The 14,919-nt window shown below is 35.7% G+C and overlaps 1 protein-coding gene across 34 annotated transcripts in view; it reads left to right on the forward strand.

Annotated features, from left to right (window-relative positions):
- Nucleotides 1–14,919, forward strand: part of LOC112641773 (muscular LMNA interacting protein) — a 261,862-nt gene that overhangs the window by 46,722 nt on the left and 200,221 nt on the right. The window contains exon 2 of one of the 34 annotated variants that reach the window (XM_035697374.2): nt 9,210–9,314. The exons of the other annotated variants lie outside the window; for them this stretch is intronic. The gene's annotated coding sequence lies outside the window, so the exon portion shown is untranslated. The remainder of the gene's footprint in view (nt 1–9,209; nt 9,315–14,919) is intronic. 34 annotated transcript variants of the gene reach the window in all.

Raw genomic sequence — 14,919 nt, forward strand, 5'->3', positions numbered from 1 at the left:
ACAGTAGTTCCCCCTCATTCATGGTTTCGCTTCCCATAGTTTCAGTTACTTGAGGTCAGTTGTGGTCTAGAAGTAGACGATCCTCCTTCTGATGTATTGTCAGAAGGTTAAAAGTAGCTTAATGCTGTGTTACAATGCCTACATCATTCACTTCACTTCATCTCATCACATAGGCATTTTATCATCTCACATCAGAACAAGGAAAAGGGTGAGTATAGCACAATAAGATATTTTGAAAGAGAGATCCCATTCACATATTTTTATTACAGTATATTGTTGTAATTGTTCTATTGTATTATCAGTTCATCCTAATCTCTTACTGTGCCTAATTTATAAATTAAACTTTATCATAGATATGCATGTATAGGAGGGGAAAAACAGTATATACTGGGTTAGGTACTCTCTGTGATTTCAGGCATCCACTGGGGGTCTTGGAATGCGTCCTCTGTGGGGTAGGAGGAACTATGGTGTCTGTTAGTTATGGGAAAAGAGCAGGATGGGGGAGGAGTCCTGAATTGTCTGAGTTTTAGATGAAATTTTTCCCTCTGAAATCTCTGAGTTTTGGTGTTTGTAACTTGCTTTTCAAAGGCCAAGGCTCACTATTCAGAACTACTCCTAGAGAAAGTCAGGGACAGTAAGGAAGGCTAGAGCGTCATACTGAGAAGGAAATGCTGTTGTTACCCTGGGTTGTCTGGATAATTTTAGACTTTCCTTGAAGATCTATGGAATCAAACTACAAAATGCATTTAAAAAGAATTAGACATTAATGACTTAAATATGAATAGACATGGTCCTAACATTGAATCAGATTTCTCAACCTTGGCTAAAAGTTATAATCCTCTGGGGATTTCAGAAAATACCTGGCACCACCGAACACCAGTGGAAAGTGAATCTCTGTAGATAGGGCTCTGGTATTGGTATTTTAACAATTCTCCTCAGGTGGTTATAATGTGCTATGAAGGCTGAAAGCATCTGCTTTAGAGAACGAGCAGAAAACCAGGAGCATAACTGAACACACCTTTTGTAAATATGAATCCATATGTGTGTTCACAGTTCTGCTGAATCAGAGATCTACTGTCAATAAGCCCTGGTATCATGAGCTTGTTGACCGGTATCACCGGTTCGTTATTAAATTGCAGAAATGTTGACACACATTTCTTCTGGATTGATGCTGATGGTATTTGTTTTTATAATCAATATTACCTTACCCTCATTTCCCACAGAGATAAATGTTATATGAAGGGAAACAAATTGGGCAACACCCTATTTACTTGTGGGGAGAGGATAAAGCATGATCAACATACAGGCCCGGCATGGAGAGGAGCTTCCTTACACTATGAGACAGGTTCTATGGTGCTCAGCTACATACCACCACCCACCCCCAAGCCTACCTGCCAGCTGTCTTTAATGTATTATTCAAAATAATATAAAGTCAGCTCTCATATGAGTTACATCTTATATACAACTAATAACCTAATATAAATTAGTTATGGCTTCAATGAAGTAATCATTCGTTCTGAAGTGTCCTTGTGAGGTAATGTCCAAAAGAAATGAAAAGTTTACTCTCTTTCCTCCAGTTATTTAAAATATATATTGTATGAAATTTTATTGTGCTAAAGTTCAACACTGCATGTATTCTCACTGAAAGCATAAGAATATCTCAGAATTAAAAGCATAAGAATTATCTCAGAATTAAAAAGCATAAAGAAAGCATAAGAATTATCTCAGAATTAAATGAATTTACATTTGACTATTGGTTTCAGGAGGGTTTGGCTGAATTATCTGGTAGCTAGAGTTTTTCACAATGAGAGTTTTAGCTTCAGAACAAGAGGACATTTATTCATTCATTTACTCATTTTTGTTCTGAGTAAACATCTGAATCCTGGTGTCTCCTTTAAATTCACTTTCTCCAGGTAAACAATTGAGAATTAAACCTTGTACATACATTAAATACATGCATATATTTTTACTTTATAAAAGTAATGCATGTTCTCTGTAGTAAAGATTTGAAGCACAAATAAGCAAAAGAAAGAAAATAAAAACACAGGAAATTTATTTTCTTCACTATGGCAATAGCTGCTGCTAGTGCCTTGAGTATAATCTTGCTTTATACACACATACACACACATATATATATATGTATTAATTCTATATGCAGTGTTTGATAGCCTGTTTTTTTTCCCACTTAACATATTGGAACACTCTTATTGTATCAAGTATTCTGTACTGTGAATTTGTTTGTCTAGTTTTCCATGGTTTGGATGTTATAATTTATTTATAGTCTGCTACTTGACATTTAGATTGTTTACAACTTTGCAGGTTTTTTTAAGTTTTGCCAATATAAACAGTGCTGGATGGAATATCTTTATGGTCAAAGTTTTTGATGCCAGAACCTAAAATGGTGGAAGAGGAATTTATCTTTTGTCCCTAATGGTTACAGTAGGCAGTGGAGTACATTTATTCTATTCTGACAGGTTGCATGAGCATCATGTTATCAGTCCCCTGCATTCTGAGATTTTTAAGAATTCTGAAAGCCTATTGAAGACAGCAAGATTCTTTACCTCACACTATTTTTTACACTTACCTTTCCTATGAATGCTTATGGATCTGTGACTGCTGTGTTTACAAATACACTCTGAACTTTCCTGTTTCTGTACTCATGCTGTTGACTACACCTGGAAGCTTTTATTCCACCATATTTCCAACTCAGGCTTTTGAATTTCAACCTGTCAGTAAAGTCAGCTCAAAGGTCACTTTTTCAGGAAAGTCTTCCCAAGTCCTTCAGGAGGAATTTCTTCATCTCCTTTGTGTTCCTGGCTCTACTCCCATCCCCTTATACCCACACCCAGACTCTTCACTGGACCTAGCACAGTCCAGTATTTATACATAGTATTAACATTTGAAGTTATAACTGGTTAACACTTGAAGTTAACCCACATCGGGCTCCCCGTGCATGGAGCCTGCTTCTCCCTCTGCCTGTGTCTCTGCCTCTCTCTCTCTCTGTGTGACTATCATAAATAAATAAAAATTAAAAAAAAAGAAGTCCCACAAATATTAATATTTTTCTTCTTCGTTCCTCGCAATCCAAAAAAAGGGAATGGATGGCAATAACAGAAATGGAAAAATCCTACTTGTTTGAAAAAAGTACAAAACCCAAAATATACAAAGGCCTCAAACTCACCTTGAAAGCAGACTGTTCATTTTTGTTTCTCTTTACCTGTTCCTGAGGTAATGCTCCTATTAGGCCTTAATTATTCTTGATAGCGTCACTTGTATTGTAGAAAATTTGGGGGTGGGGGAGAAAAATCCAAATTGTGATCTCAGGTGCACAAATGAAGAACAGTTTAATTGTGAAAGACACTTTTAACAGCCATAGATCTCAGTTTCTCCTGAAAGTAAGGGAACAAGAATAGATCTTTATGGTCTGATCTAACTATAAAAGCCTATAATTTTTAATGTGATTGTTGATATCTACATTTATATTTCTTTATGTACCTATATGCAGCTAAAATTTAATGAGTACTTAATATGGACTAGGCATTATGCAAGCATTTTTTTTTTTTGATTGTTGGTAACAGAAACCCAGTTGAACTTACTTATAATAAAAAAGAATTCATTGGTTAGTATAACCAGGAAGACCACAAGTACATGGGCTTCAGGCACAGCTGAATTCAGGAGTCCAAATGATGTGTTCAGTGTTCTGACTTTCTCATCTCATTGCTGTTCTGCCTTTTTTCTCTCTTTATCTCCTGGCTTCTCTGGGGTGGCTTCAGTCTTAGATGGGCTCATGGGATATGGTAGGAAAGATGGATAGTGAAAGTCTTAAGCTAGAAAATTATGAGTAAGGATTCTGAATTACCAAGTTTAGATCATAGGCATAACCCTGTGCCCGATCACTGGATCCTGGGAAAGAAATATATGATCATCTTAGGCTGGGAAGCATGTCAAACTGGGTGGTCATAGGACAACTGTGATAAATACCCATGAGATAGAAAAAGAGGTAAAGGAACAATAGAGTCAGGATATAATATTAATCTATCAAAATAATGACAGTCCTGTGGTAGAAGAAAACTTAAAGTGTTTCTCAGTTTAACCAACTGAGAACATCTATATTCTTTCTGCAAATCTGGCAAAAAAAAAAACAAACAAAAAAAAACAAAGGCTATGTTCAATAACATTGATTTTAGAAAATTAATTAGCATTTTTGTCTTTGAAAGGCACAAATATTTATTTTACACAAGATAACTGAAACAGTAAATAATTATCTAAATAAAAATGGATTAACAGTGTTAACAACAGTGTCAGGAATGTTTATATAATGTCTTAAAAAAAAAATCCCTTGAGGGTTCCCTGGGTGGTGCAGCGGTTTGGCGCCTGCCTTTGGCCCAGGGCGCGATCCTTGTAGACCCGGGATGGAATCCCACATCGGGCTCCCGGTGCATGGAGCCTGCTTCTCCCTCTGCCTGTGTCTCTGCCTCTCTCTCTCTCTCTCTCTCTCTCTGTGACTATCATAAATAAATAAAAATTAAAAAAAAATCCCTTGAATTGTAATCTCTAGTCTTACCACATATTCAAGAATGCTCTTCTCTTGGTGCTTCTTTACAAAGAAATTAAAAGAAAAATATTATTCTTCTTGAAAAGGAGAGAATGGTGATTCAAGATAGAAATATGAAGAAACATTGTGACAAATTTTAAGTATATAATTCTAGAATGAGAGAATAGAGTGCAGAGCTGAATTTTTATTGGGCTCTAAAATGAATTTCACATGTATTTTATAGAAAAAGGGTTAAAGTTGTAAATGTGGGCTCAATAATATGCCAGCTTATTTTGATCCAAGAGGTATTGTAAGAGGAAGGTCCATAGATTGGGGGCTAGTAGGCTTAGGTAGAAAGTAAATGAATGCCGTATACATTGAATGGTCACTCCAGGACATCATTGACTGTTGGCTATAGGATGGGTGCTCTGTACACATCAACTTCTTGCAAAGGCAAGCATTTTGATTTCCCTGTTTTCCAATGAAAGGACCTATGACTCAGAGCAATGATAATACATCACAGAACTAGAAAGTGGCAATACCAGGACTTGAACCTCTGTCTGTCTGGCCCTGAGCCCATATATGTAAGCATCACCATGTTATCTCTGGGTTGAACCATGCATAATTTCCATTTTTTTGTGTGTTTCAAAATAGTCATGCATTAATTATTTCATAAGATGAAAGGATGTGCATGGCACTGGAATTTTTGAATGTTAAAGAGATGATCTTTATATTTTCTCCCTTTAAAACCTCATGTAAGAATGTTAAACATTCAGGATGGCTGTTATTTCACAGTTTAGAGAAAAAATATCTTTCTTTTCTCCTAATTCTCATTCCACGTGAAATGCAATATAAAGTTTGAATTAATAGTCTTACTTATCATAAGCAGGGAATGGTGCAAAAATCTCATTATAAAGTTCAAGTGACATTATATTAATTTCTTGATTTACCATAGCAGGTGATTGTGAAATTAAAATGGAACAAAGTAATGCCAAATTGTAGAATGCTATCATGATTACTCGTTTTGTGACTGTGGGCAAGTAACTGAACTTAATTCAGTCACAGTAATTTAATATACTTTATAGAGTTATTGTGAAAATTAAATTAGAAAATTGAAGTAAAGGGCTTAGCACAGTAGCTGCATTAATTTTCCCTATTATTATTATTATTTTCATTTTATTTCTAGATTTTGAAGTGCGTATTTGGGAATTGTATCTATTTGGCATATTCTGAGATGGTTTGCTGATCCGAGGGAACTAATACAATAAACAACACAGGAATGAGGAAATGCAGACTGTGTAAGCACTCCCAGGCTGTTGAAGCTTAGCTCAGCTACCTAAGCCTGTGGTGCTGCTTATGACCAAAGCTTATTTCAGAGTTTAAATTTTATTTAATGGAAAGCATCCAACTTTGTTACCTGAGCTGCATGTGAGAAATTTAGCCACGTGCCATGACTGATGCTCTAGAGTGTTGTCTATCTGCAAGTTTGCTCTTTCTCACAAAAAGACCAAAGATGTGGAGTTCATAGCAGGCATGGCAACTTTAAAAGTTAAAAGGCTCTCTCTCCTTCCCTTGCTGAAAGGCTCCTTCTTTATCAGCGCTCTCACAAGAATTTACATCCACAGTGAGTCACGCTGTTAGTTCAGCACTTCCCGGCAAGGAGAAGAGTCAAGTTTTGCGAGCTATTCTTAGCTGCTCCCCACCCTGTAATGGAAGATACTGGATGAACTCGCAAATGACACATTGTACTGAAGACAAACAGGGTGGATTGTATCAGATTGAGTTACCAAGTCTCCGTTTTCCTTGTTGTTATTAAGGAGGGTGGGGGGAAAAAAGAAAAAAAAAATCTGCTTGCAATTCCAGTACTGTATCGCCATGTAATGGAATGCGCACTCAAAGCAAAAACATACTTCTTTGCAATCCTCTGGATTTCCATGCCATTCCCCACCTGTAATCAGCACTAAATCAAAGATATCAAGACAGTTATAATCTATATTTCTTTGCAAGATCTCATTGTGATCAGGAATAATTTAGATGAAAATAGTGGCTGTGCTTTTGAATGGTAAGTAGAAGATTGCATCATCACATACATCAACAAGATAATATTTCTCCTGGCAGCTTTGCCATTAAAGTCAACGTGCACATATAAACTGCGTTTTCTCTAATGAGGTATCTATTCCCTACCCATTTTTCCAAGAAGTCAGACCTCTCCCAAGGCAGGAGGAACACACATTTATTCATCATAGTGCTTATCAAGTTATACCATCCTTATCTTTTTATGTCTGTTTCTTGAGGACATTTTTTTTCATCCATATGACCTTACAACATATGCCAGACATATAGCAGGTACTATGTATCACTGTGAATATGCAAATAAATTCAAATAAATCACTATGAATATTCAACTAGATTGAAAATGGGTTCCTATTACATATGTTCTTTTATAACCTGACTTTCAAAAATCTAATAACAGCATGGAAATTTTACATGCTATTAATTATAGAGATACATAGTTTTAGTATATTTCACTTCATAGAAGAATAATCATTTATCTACCCAGTCCTTTCTTATTGGACAAGGGGTTTATGATTATTAGAAAAGAATGGAGTCTTCTTTACCCTTTAATTCAGTCAGAAACATTTACTGGTTGCCTTCTATGTTCCAGGCACTGTTTAACTCTGGAAATATCCTAGCAAACTAGCATCTTGGTGAAAATAGGGGGATAATAAAGAAAATAAATTAAAAAAGATATAATATGGAAGCAAGTGAATCACTTATAATCTGCTAGTTTTCTTAGTATGACACATGAGTAAATATAATTATTAAACATCCAGAAATGTTCAAAACATGATTAGTATTATGGAGAAAGTTAAACAGGGAGTGTGTTGACGAGAAATTTAAAACAGTGTTCAGAGACTGCCTGAAAAGGTAACACTTGAAGGAGAGAAGCACCTGCTAAGTTACTTAAGGGCAGAGATCAGTGTCTTTGCTTGTCTTTACATGGAAATCTCTGCCTTCATGAAGCTTTGAATCTAAGATCTCATTTTATTTGGCTTATTTCCAAGTTTTGAGACTTAGGACAATTTTTGTATTGCATGTGTGTATATTAATATAAATATATAAATATTTAAAAAATGTTCCACAATAACCATATGCCACTTTTATAATAAGAAAAATGATATCTTAAAAAACCGCTTGCTTGAATTATTTTGTTAGCATGTCACACTGTGGACACATGCCAGGATTGGAAGCCACCTACTCTCTGAACCTAAATCACTTGAACTGCTATTGAACTAAGTCTCAACCATTATGCACAGAGGCAAACCTTTCTTTGCTCTAAGTGTAAGACTTTGCATTTGCATCTTTAAGTTTGGCCCTCGGTTGACCAAGTTTAGGAAATTGTACGATTTCATTAAAAAACTAAAATAGGACTCACTGTACCGCAGCTTGAATGTGGAAGGTCAAGGAGATCTTTGGGAGTAATCACAGAGGCTTTTGCTGGTCTCTTCTATCTTCTCTCCCCACTCTGGGAAGATGTTGCTCTCTCCCATTGTTGGAAGTCATTCTGCTCCCTGCATCTTTGACAGACTGCTCTAGGAATTGATGCACTAGGGCATACCTGCAGAAGGAAACAGTGGGAGACCCAGGAGTGAGAGACCTCGTCTGCTTCTGAGAGAATGCTTTTATGTTTCTGTGTAGTGTGATTTTGGTTCACTCTGTGATACTGAAAAAGCCCAAATCATCTACATGTAAAATAATGCTAAAACCCATCTCTGGAAGCTTCCCAGCAAGAATGCCTTTATTTCCACAGCTATTGTCTACTTTGATATATAATTCCTAGTTCTTTTTAGTGAAATGTTTCTCTTACAAAGTGGAGAAGAAAGTTTAAAAAAGTATTTTTAGGGAAAGAAGAAAGAATTTGCTTATCCATTCATAATATGTATTAGTTTTATTCACTCCTGGCATTTGCATAGAAGCTGATATTCCAAAGCAATTTTCCATCTCTCTTGTGATTTTCACAATGGTCTAAGGTAGGAATGTTATTTTTGTATATGCTTTATAAATGAGAAAACCAAGACACAGAAAAGATAAGAAAATTGCCCAAGGGCATAAGGTTGACATTTATTGAGTACTTTCCTGAGTCAGCTAGGATTCTCAGTATTTCATGTGTATTTACTCCTTTACCCCTCACAGTAACCCAGATGATTTGGTTTTCTTTCTTTCTTTCTTTCTTTCTTTCTTTCTTTCTTTCTTTCTTTCTTTCTTTCTTTCTTTCTTTCTTTCTTTCTCTTTCTTTCTTTCTCTCTCTCTTCTTTTCTTTCTTTCTTTTCTTTCTTCTTTCTTTCTTTTCTTTCTTCTTTCTTCTCTTTCTTTCTCTTCTTTCTTTTTCTTTCTTTCTTTCTTTCTTTCTTTCTCTTTCTTTCTTTCTTTCTCTCTTTCTTTCTTTTTTCTTTCTTTCTTTCTTCTCTTTCTTTCTTTCTTTCTTTCTCTCTCTTCTTTCTTTTTCTTTCTTTCTTTCTTTCTTTCTTTCTTTCTTTCTTTCTTTCTTCTCTTTCTTTCTTTCTTTCTTTCTTTCTTTCTTTCTTTCTTCTTTCTTTCTCTTTTCTTCTTTCTTCTTTTTTTCTTTCTTCTTTTCTTTCTTTTCTTCTCTCTCATTCCCATCCTCATTTTACAGATCAGGAAATGAGGCATTGAGAAATGATCCAGGACATGCACAACTAGTTAGTGGCAGAGATGGTGTTGACCCTTGGTTCTAACCCAGAACACGGAAAACTATTAGGTATGGCTGCTCCACAGGGGTCATGGGACGCTGGGGCTATGATCATGAGTCCTGGAAAGTTTCTAAGTTCTGGAGTTGTTACTCTGGTGTGAGTACTGCCTTGGGATGCAGAAGGAAGACAAATTAATTTTGGTATTTTTATAACTGTTACAGTAAACTCAGCACAAAATGTATTCCTAGTAATTCTATTATATTCTATTATTTATAAAGGATAATAAATTAGTAAAATACCTATAAATTTGCATTCATGGGAATAGTAGCTGTTTTTTTGGTAGCAGGATCTGTATTCTCAGGAAATGTTGAGGGTGCAGATTTCCTCAAAATTTCCTCCTTCCTGAGTAATTGCTTTATGACAGCCATGACAGATAACCTATTTCTGCTTGATCAGTCATGGCAAGTCATTTACTTTTTTGAGGCAGTTTGTTCTATTTAGGGACAACTAATTGTTAGGAATATCATATATCTCCCAACATATATATGGACATGTATATAAATGGATCAAAATTTATGTCCTGAATGTAGTAAAATGTTTTGCTTAAGGATTCCAAGATACAATATATAATCTCTGCAATTAAATAGAGCTCTAGTTGCTCCAGTTTTATTGAGAGGCTTTAGAAGATCTTTATAAACTGTTTGAGACAGAGTGGTAAAAAAAGAGACTAAATGATCAACAAATATATTAATAAGTATTAACAAAAGAGAAAAATCTGACCTGTAATAATACACTGTGTTAACTTTCATAGTTACTTCCATTTTATCTCTGAAACTTTCACTGGAAAGCTAGGTTATAGGAGTCAGACTAAAATAAGCAGTAATTTTGGCTTACAGGCTTGGAACAAAAAGAAATTTGCACTGTGTGTAAAAATGTGTGTGTGTGTGTGTGTGTGTGTGAAGGGGAATGGAAAAAGAAAGGTATAGGTACATTAATTGGGCAAATTAATTGAAAGGCTGTATTTTAACTAAGTCTTTCCTTTCAAATGTCAACATTTCAAGGATTAAAATTTAGTTTGATAAGTAACTATCAAGCACCTTCTGAATGTCAGACTTTGTGTTGGGTACTGGGAATACAGTGGTAAAAACATAAATATGTTCTCTGCCTTTAGGGCATTGTGTGCCTGCATGTGTTGCTGCCAAGGGCATTAGTGGGACTGAAGTGCAGGTGACATTCCACGTGATAAGCCTGTGCCTTAATGTGGGGCTGCATCTGCTTTGGGAAAAGGAGATCTTTATCTAACCAGCACAGATGTGCTGTATCAGCTCATGACCATCTGCCTGTCTTTATAGGGCTTATATTCTAAGAAGAAAGGCAGTCTTTAAACAACTGTGTGATTAGTTACAAAAGAGAAGCAGAAGACACAACTATTTAGCTTAGGTCTAAAGGCCAGGAAAAGCCTCCTTCAGGTGATCTTTAAGATAAGCACTAAAGAATATGACCAGGAATCGGTGCCATATTGATTTAGGTGAAAAGAACTAGGTCCCTTGTCCATACCTCATACAAGAAATTGTTGATGACATTGGCTCCTCAAGTAAATATCAAATATTTCCTTAAAGACAATTGTTGTGGGCACCTGGGTGGCTCAGTGGTTGAGCATCTGCCTTTGGCTCAGATCGTGATCCGAGAGTCCTGGGATCCAGTCCCATATTCCTGCAGGGAGTCTGCTTCTCCCTCTGCCTATATCTCTGCCACTCTCTCTGTGTCTCTCATGAATAACTAAATAAAATCTTAAAAAAAATAAAGACAATTGTAATTCACAGTGAGTTGGGGTAGGAACATGGAATCAAAGGGGGAGGACTAAGAGATAGAAGGACAAAAAAGAAGGGATACAGAGAAAGTTACATGGACGTTAACTTACTGACTTCTTTCACTGAAGTCAATTGGAGTTTATCTTTCATTTTTATTTTTTTAAAGATTTTATTTATTTATTCATAGAGACACACACATACACACATACACACACAGAGAGAGAGAGAGAGAGAGAGAGAGAGAGAGAGAGAGGCAAAGACACAGGCAGAAGGAGAAGCAGGCTCCATACAGGGAGCCCAATGTGGGACTCGATCCCAGGTCTCCAGGATCACACCCCGGGCTGCAGGCAGTGCCAAACTTCTGCACCACTGGGGCTGCCCCAATTGGAGTTTAAAACTCTGTGGTTGAACCTGGCTGGTTTCAGCAACAACAACAAACAGGGAAAGTCCTACCAGTTCATAAAAATAATGATAATTATAATTTAGAAACTGATGTGTTGGCTGGGTATATTTTTTAAGGCAGGGAGGAAAGACAGAGAGAGAAATATGTTTACTACTTCAAAGATCTGAAGCACTGTATTCGGACACCTTTCCTAGGGGCTTAGCTTGCTTCCTCTGCTTCCTTTCTTCTATTCTTTTCAGCCAAAATTGCTGCTTCTACCTTTTTGGATAGAGTGAAAGGTTGTGCTTAGGCCTCAAATAAGGTCAGACTTTTAATTGAAACATTTCACTGGGGAATCTGGTATTTGCAGAGTTATTAATAAAATGTTAGTTGATTTATCTTTGTATATGAGGTTCCCTAGGAATTCCTTAGAGTTGAAATGACTGGAAAACTTAGGCATTTCTAGTTGTCTTGCTGTAATACTATTAAAATACTAACTCCTGTTAATGCCTCCCCTTTATTCTCAAAATTGAGACTAATATACAAAGAAGAAAAATACTTGAGTAAATAGGATATGGATTAAAATTTGAAGGCAATTATTAAAATTTTGGAATGTGATTGTCAAAGGGCAATCATAATCTGCAAATTTTATATTTTCTGTAAATGATAGAGATATGAAGGTGCAAAGTTATATAATTAGGGATACTTGGGTGGCTCAGCAATTGAGCATCTGCCTTTAGCTCAGAGTGTAAACCTGGAATGCCAGGATCGAGTCCCATGTCGGGCTCCCTGCATGGAGCCTGCTTCTCCCTCTGCCTATGTCTCTGCCTCTCTCTCTGTGTCTCTCATGAATAAATAAATAAAATCTTAAAAAAAGTTATATAATTAGTGAGTAAATTACCCTGGATTCACCAGTGAATATAGTTTGCAATACCCTGCTGACCATAAATAACTATGGTCATATTTATTTTTAGTATTATTGGCATGTTTAAAGGCTAGCATTTATTTATAATGATTGGATATTCAGTTAATGGTTGTTTAGAGAGCGGTAACATGTGTCTAACTTTGTCATCTATTACTTTGCATTATGAATGGAGTGATCATTCCATTAAACTGGGCAAATTTAGTTTCTTTTCTCCAATATGTGTTTCCTTGTTTAGTTCTCAAAATATTTGGAAACAATAAAAAGTGAGATCTATTTCATTTATAATGGTATGCATTGATTTCCCTAAAAGTTCTGTTGAAAAAGTAGACTTCTATTGAAAGGTTTCTCAGATAGTGTTTTTAATGTTCTTTTCTGAAAATTTTAAATTCACTTTATAAATGTAGGGAATTAGAGTAGTGGAAAAATTTAAATGACATATTAAATTACTATGTGTCTGGAGAAATGTATAGTTTCAAGTATTCTCCCAGAAATTCCTAGATACCTCCAGAAACCCTGAAAGCTATAGTTATCTACTTCACTTTTTAAAGATGGCAATATTATATCTTAAGTATATGGCTTTATTACCAAAATTATAAAGTGTTTCATGCTTAACTGACATTTTCCTCAGTCACTGTTATTTTAGCAACTCCATCTTCTTAACAAGTTCAACTGAGATATATGAAGTCTTAGGAGAGAATCTATTTACCTAATTGTAATTTGACCTTTCACTGTTAAAACCAATATTCATAAATGACTACAAAGGGCCAGGTCAGAGAAAACAGGAAGCAAATCTCAGCTGAATGAGAATGTTCATTGGCTACATATTAGTGATTATGTGTGGAGGTCAAAGTTATCAAATGTCACTCCCACTTTGATTCTGACCTGAGTCCTATTACCTCATTTATTCTGCCTCTAGCCATTAGCTAATACATATTTTAATACCATGTAGATGTCTTTAGATGAAAATGAAATCTATGGGATACAGGTGGGATCTATTTTTACTATCAAGGGCAATATATTAATCAAGGGCTGTATGAGTAACAATTGTTTCAATTTTTTATTTTTGGAATTAGGTAGCTGCCAAAGAGAATAAAGAACAGCAGTTATTTAGAAAGGGCAATAAAGTAGCCAGAAAGGAGTTAGAAAAGAGGAGAAGAAGAAAAAAAAATGAAAAGAGGAGAAGAAAAAAAAAAAGTAAGGATAAAAGGAGAGGAAAAAAGTACAAGGATAGAAAACAGATACATAGAGAAAAAAAATACATGTGTTTAATGGAGAAAGAAGACACAGCTAATGCATATTTGACAATGATGCTCTGAGAAGGAAAGCAGATGGGTAAACAGGAGAGAGACCTTGGGATGTTCACTAGGGACATGGACTGAGGTTTAAACTTTTATCAATTCTTTGAGTAAAAAATTTTAAGTCTGTGTTGTGTTTCACAATTGTAGCTGCAGTGGACAATGGTGACAGTGGTGGAAAGTTTATAAAGGAATTGAGCAAAATTGAAATCTCTGGGAGAAGCATCTGGGCCACAAGAAGCAAACAATTTCACTTTGTTAATTTCACTCATCTAAGCAGTTTTCCCAACCTGGCTTTGTTTTGCAAATATCTTACCATATTAGTAGAAAAATGGCTGACTGAGGAAGAAGATGGAGGCGAGAACATGGAAATGGCTTCAGTTAACTGGATGACCTGTCTTAAGAACAAGGACCAGATAAGCAGTGGACAAAACTGTATCAGGAGGGCTGAGTTCTAGACTGTACCTGCCATCTATGTAGTTCTGAGTTGATCACTTAAAAGATGAGTTTATTTCCTTATCCATAATTGGGAGTAAAACTTTGCGGCATTGCCTTGAAAATCAAATGTAGCAGTATATTTTTTTCCTAATAGTAAGGTGGACAACTTAAGAAAGTAACCACTGACACTATTATTCCATGGGGCCTAGGATTTTATGCCAGGCACCAGATTCCAACTCTTGAAAAATATATGTAATTCCAGAGACAAAACCTACAAATTGAATTTAAATGGCATTGAATAAGTGAGACCTTCATGTATTAAACATTGTGCTTGTATCAGGACACAGAAATAAGTAAGACATAATCCCTGTGTTCAGGGAGTTTACATTGGGGAAATTGTGTAAAAAATAAATCCAAGTCCTATTATAATGATATTAATGTGGATGTGAAAGACGAAAGAGAAGTGATCAGAATGTTATGGGGTTAAGAAGGAAAATCTTAGAAGAGAGGTGGAAGATCAAGCAAAAGTCAGTTTAGAAGCCCTAGTTAGGTTATAGCACAAGGATTGCCTAGGGATTTGTGACAATTCTATTACTTTATCAACTTGGTTCTATTTTTTAAACCACTGCCTTTTAAAAATCTTTCCTTTGAAACGTCCTTATTTTTGCTCTACAACATTTTAAACATTTCATTTTAAAAGATTTCTGAAATTTTTTCCAGCTGACCTAATTTTACATTAGACACCTTTGTGATCAAAACAGTAATAGCATACAGAGACATAAATTCCAATCCTTCCCTATCTGAGTAACCGGGGCAAATGAA

This window comes from Canis lupus, chromosome 12 (genome assembly GCF_003254725.2).
Source record: "Canis lupus dingo isolate Sandy chromosome 12, ASM325472v2, whole genome shotgun sequence".
NCBI classification, from domain to species: domain Eukaryota; kingdom Metazoa; phylum Chordata; class Mammalia; order Carnivora; family Canidae; genus Canis; species Canis lupus.